Source organism: Rhinoraja longicauda, chromosome 1 (genome assembly GCF_053455715.1).
Source record: "Rhinoraja longicauda isolate Sanriku21f chromosome 1, sRhiLon1.1, whole genome shotgun sequence".
Classification (NCBI taxonomy): Eukaryota; Metazoa; Chordata; class Chondrichthyes; order Rajiformes; family Arhynchobatidae; genus Rhinoraja; species Rhinoraja longicauda.
This window is the reverse complement of record NC_135953.1, coordinates 65,091,693-65,097,692: the sequence shown is the minus strand read 5'-3', so window position 1 is coordinate 65,097,692 and position 6,000 is coordinate 65,091,693.

The following is a 6,000-nucleotide window of genomic DNA, read 5'->3' as shown; positions in this document are numbered from 1 at the left end:
GGATATCATCGGCGAAGCAGTGGAAGTTGAGACCATGACGGCGGATTAATTGACCAAGGGGGAACAGGTAGAGGATGAAGAGGAGGGGGCCAAGGACTGAGCCTTGGGGGACACCTTGGGGGAGGGGAGCGGTGGGGGATTTACAGTTGTTAATGGAGATGAACTGGTGTCTGTCAGAGAGGTAAGATTTAAACCAGGATAGGGCTGTGCCGGTGATGTTAAGGGAGGTTTCAAGTCGGGTGAGGAGAATGGAGTGATTTATGGTGTCAAAGGCGGCGCTGAGGTCAAGTAGGATGAGGATGAGGATGATTGTAGTCGGAGTGATAGCATTAAGACAAATCAGAAACTTTTGGTCAACAATGGCTTTGCCTGAGGCTTTTTCGATATTAAGCTCAGGCTGGTTCTAATTAAGCAATTATGATTCATTTGATTTCAGACATTTCATTTAAAGTTTGGTATGCAACACCTCTGCTCAGATTATACTGTGTAATTTCTATTACGTACATTTAGAAAGAAAGAATAAAAAGTATTGCTCCTGTGATATTCAAGAAGCCCATCAACTTTCTGAGGATCAGTCAACATCTGGCCAGGGACACAACAGGACAAACTGTGTAAATATTATGACCAAAGATGGAAACAAAAAGCAGGAGTAACTCAGCGGGACAGGCAGCATCTCTGGAGAGAAGGAATGGATGATGTTTCGGGTCGAGACCCTTCTGAAGACCAGTCTGAAGAAGGGTCTCGACCTGAAACGTCACCCATTCCTTCTCTCCAGAGATGCTGCATGTCCCACTGAGTTACTCCAGCTTTTTGTGTCTATCTTCACTTTAAACCGGCATTTGCAGTTCCTTCCTAAATAAACTGCATTAGATATAACGGTATACATGATACAATAATACACTAAACTAAACTATTATACAAGTATTCTTAGTAAATGAGCCACTCCCTGGTCCTCAATGCCTTTTCAACTTTTAAAGTCTCATCTCTGTTCACCTTTATGTAAAACAGCTCCAACAACACTCAAGTTCGAAATTATCCAAGCCCACTGATTTATTCACTGAACCTTAACTAACATTTCTGGCATCCACAAAATTCACAGCGACAACAGGCCAAGGCATTGGCAGCACCCTCCAAGGTCAGCTGGTGTGTAGGAGCACTGTCACAAGTAGGTTTTCTGTCAAAGTGGCAGGCTTGCAAATAAAACAAAGGTCCTTCATCCACATTGGGTCAAAGTAAGTGAACTTTCCAGGGAATGTCTTTGGTTGTCAGTGCTTCAACGAGGCAGCTTACCAGTAACTCTTAAAAGCAATTAGAAATTAGCAATTCGGGGGCAGCACGGTGACGCATCAGTAGAGTTGCTGCCTTACAACGTCAGAGACCCAGGTTCAATCCTGACTGCGGGTGCTGTCTGTTCGGAGTTTGCACGTTCTCCCTGTGACCACCTGGGGGTTTTTTTTGAGTTCTGGTTTCCTCCCACACTCCAAAGACGTATGGGTTTGTAAACTAATTGGCTTCGGTAAAATTGCGAATTGCTCCTCGTGTGTGTGAGATAGTGTTAATGTACGGGGATCGCTGGTCCCCGCGGACACAGTGGTTCGAAGGGCCAGTTTCCGCGCTGTATCTCTAAACTAAACAAAAAGATGGCCATTACATGTCAGCTTTGCCAGCAAGGTTCACATCCGAAGAATGGATATAATGAAGTAATTTTAGAGGGAGGAGGAAGATGAGGAGGAGAAGGACAGGCAGACATTGGAAATGCACTGATGGTGCCACGTTAAGTTAAAGGAATAATAATTGAGAAAGCTGGATAAATAAACCAGAGCTGTGTTAAAATCTTACCACAGCACCTGTGTTGAAATTCAGTGAGTTACAATAACCTGAAATTTAAAAAGTAATCTGAAATTTAATCTCAGTATTGGTGATTGTAAGACCATGGATTGTCAACTAGTTCTCTTGGTATCCACCATCACTTTTAAGTGATGGCCAAATGTGAATACAGAATTGCAACGTGGTTGATGTGTAACTAATCTTCCAAGTGGTGATTGAATCCCAACAAATACTTTAAATCAGAGGCTAAATAATGATAAAATTGGACAAACCAGCCTCAGCAACATACAACAGTTGAATTTGTAATGTCTGGCATATTGCTCACTCTATTCTTACAATCAAATTGAGAGATTGACCCTGCTGTTAATGAGAAACATATACAGACATGCATGGGCAAAGGCAGGGTGAGAATGAGGTGCCAACTGGCGAGGCTGCAGCACAAGGGCGGCACGGTGGCGCAGAGGTAGAGTTGCTGCCTTCCAGTACCAGAGACCCGGGTTCAATCCTGACCATGAGTGCTATCTGTATGGAGTTTGTACATTCTCCCCGTGACTGCATGTGCTCCGGTTTCCTCCCACACTCCAAAGATTTGTAGGTAAATTCGGTTTTGTAAAAATTGTAATAATTGTCCCTAGTGTGTAGTATAGTGCTGGTGTATGGGGATAATGCACTATACAAAAAGGGCCAGAGCAGACTTTATCTGCTGAGGAGACTCAGGTCCTTTGGAGTGCAGGGGGCACTCCTAAGGACCTTCTACAACACGGTTGTTGTACCAACAATTTTCTATGGAGTGGTCTGCTGGAGCAGCAGCATCTCAGCGGCGGAGGGGAAGAAACTTGACAAGCTGGTCAGGAAGGCCAGTTCTGTCCTGGGTTGCCCCGTCGACTCAGTACAGGCAGTGGGAGAGAGGAGGATGATGGCAAAGTTAACATCGCTGCTGGACAATGACTCCCACCTCATGCAGGACACTGTCACTGCACTGAGTAGCTCCTTCAGTGACAGACTCCTTCACCCCAAGTGCGTGAAGGAGAGATATAGGAGGTCCTTCCTTCCCGCTGCTGTGAGACTGCACAACCAGCACTGCTCCCAGCAGACGAGTCAACAGTAACAGTTAAGGAATACACAGTAAACTGATGACAATTTATCCTTGTCTTTACTTTTATTTATAATGAATGATCTCTTGCTATCCACTTTACTGCTGTAACACTGTAAATTTCCCCAGTGTGGGACGAATAAAGGAATATATTATAGTATTATCACTGGCTGGTGTGGACTCGGTGAGCCGAAGGGGCTGTTTCTGCGCTGTATCTCTAAACTAAACTAAACATATATAACAAAAAAAACAGTATGGAAAGAAAGTGCAAAACAAATCCACAACCAATGGATCAGATGAAAGCCCTGTAATTTTGCCATATCTAGTTGTAAAATTGTGCAGGACAGTTGAATAACTAACCTGAGGAAGACGTCCCAAGAACAACCCCACACTGAACAATGGCAGGTCCCAGTGTATCATACCGAAGGCAAGGCTGAAACATCACAGTCAGAACGACTCCTGAGATCCCCACCATTACAGAAGCTAATCCTTAGCCAATTCAATGCACATCGTGTGATATCACAAATGAGAGCACACCGAATCATACATGGAACCGGTTAACTTAGTGGCTGTAGCATTTAAAAAATCACACTGGAGGACAAGCCGAGCCTCTAACCAAGCTGTTCCAGTCTGGTTATAACACCCACATCCTCTAGTTAACAATGTAGATCCTAGTCATAAAAAGAAAGACAAATCCAAAATTACCACGAATCAGACTGATGTCAATTATCTGCAAGTGATAGAAGACATTGTCAAACTTGTAACTAGGTGGCACTTGATCAATTACACAGAATGTTTTGTGGACAGGGAAACTCCCACCAAACAGTAATCTGGGAGCACTTTCACTGCAGTGGTTCAAGAAGATGCTTGGTGTCGAGAATGGACAATAAATGCTGGTGTCTGATGTCTCATTGGGTTTGACACAAATATGAACTTAGGAACCAAATTGCAGAGGCAAAATGAGAGTGTTAGCCATGATAACAATGGAGCATTTCATTGAATGTGACATCCAGAAACGCTGGTCAAACTGTTAGCAATGAATCAATAGGTATAGACGGAACACTAGCACTCATAACTCTCATGTCCCACACCTTCCCTGCACTGCCCCACCAAGGCACACACCAGCCCAACTTGCAAATATGTCACCAGTCCGCCAACATCAATCTTGGAAAACCCTCCCTACAACACTGTGGGACCAACTGTTGTGGTGACCGTGTAATAACAGAAGCCTTACACCTGGATAACGATCCAAAGACTTTATTAACTACATAGCAAGCACGACCTCACGCCTGCACGTTCCACTTACACTAACCCTAATCTCGCAAGCAGTGGTCACTCAAAAGCTAAAGGGGCGTAACTACAAAAGCATGAGTGACACCATTACACTAATCTACATCCCCCCTCTTAAAGAATCAACAACGATACAGACCCATAAACTAATCACGTCATGTAGAACAATCGGTGACAAACTGGAGGATACTTCACAACCGGCCTGCAAACACGACCAGCATGTGTACGATAGAGACCATCTCCATTCTTCTTATCCGGGGAGAGAGCAGGTGATTCCACAGGCGAGGGAGACTGAATCAACGTCCGTGGAGAAGAAGCAGGAAACTGTGGAACAGGCGATGAATATCATTACATTATTACACCACCTTTGTCAGAATTGTCACTATGGTTCAAGAAGACAGCTTACCATCAAGTTCTCAAGTACAATTAGGCTTGGGCAATCGATGCTGACCTTGCCATGGATGCTGCCATTCTGAAAAAAACAGTGAATGAAAACAAGCCTACCACTTACTCATTGACTTTTGAGATACAGCGTGGAGACAGGCCCTTCTGCCCACTGAGCCCGTGCCGACCAGCGAACAGCCACAACACTAACCCTGTCCTACACACGAGAGACAATTTTACAGAAGCTAATTAAGCTCAAACCTATGCGTCTTTTGAATGTGGGAAGAAACCGGAGCACCCAGGGAAAACCCACGCAGTCACAGGGAGAACGTACTAACTCCGTATTCATAGTCAGGTTAGAAACCAAGTCCCTGGCGCTGTAAGGCAGCAGTCCTACAACTGCATCACTGTGCGCGCTAACACACATAGGTCATCATTCTACTTCCATTCACCTGCCCTCCTTGCACATTCTTTGATATGTTTCATTAATAAAATCTATTTTATTCTTATACTATCATACTCATATCATATCATATCATATACATACAGCCGGAAACAGGCCTTTTCGGCCCTCCAAGTCCGTGCCGCCCAGTGATCCCCGACTGTCATGGGAATTACAGCCATTTGAAAAGGATAATTGAAAATATATGCTCTTCTATGTGTGAAGAGGGCTTTGTGAGTTTCATTTTCAATGACTGAGCTCTGATTTTAAGATCATATCCCTGCAGTCCTGATTCTCCCACTGGCATTCATTTGGTTTGGATTCTGAGGCAAGTGTAGAGTAGCATTATTTTCACTTTTACTTCGCTTGAGATATTGCTACTTGGCTGCAGAGACAAGTTCCCCTCCAGGGACAAAATCTAGTCTGTTCCAATGCAATCCTGCCACATATAGTATCAGATGTGACATGGATGAGACATAGAATAACAGAGAAGTACAGGAAAATCAGAGGAGGCATTGGCCTTTTGGCCCTTTGATCCTGGTCTGCCAATGCTTATGGCTGTTCTATTGCAAAACCATATTCCTGCTCTCTCCGGCTGTCTCTTAGTGCCTCCTGTGCCCAAAAATTGATATAATCTGTCACCTTCTTAACTATATTCAATGCATTGACTTCCACAGACCTCTGCGATAGAGAATTCTATAGGTTCATTTCCATTTCAGTGAAGACATTTCTCCTCGCTTCTCCTTACTTTGCATCCTAAAACTGATCACCCCCCTCCCCTTCCACTCTAGATACCCATCTAAGGGAAACCATCCTCCTGAATCCAGCCTATCGAGCTCCATTTGTGTTTTCAATTAGATCCCGGTTTCGTCCTCAGACTGAAACCGAGGCCTTGAATACCTTCTCTGATTTGTTACAAAAACAAGTTATTTCAGAACACAGAGGCACTTTTGGCACTCTGGTC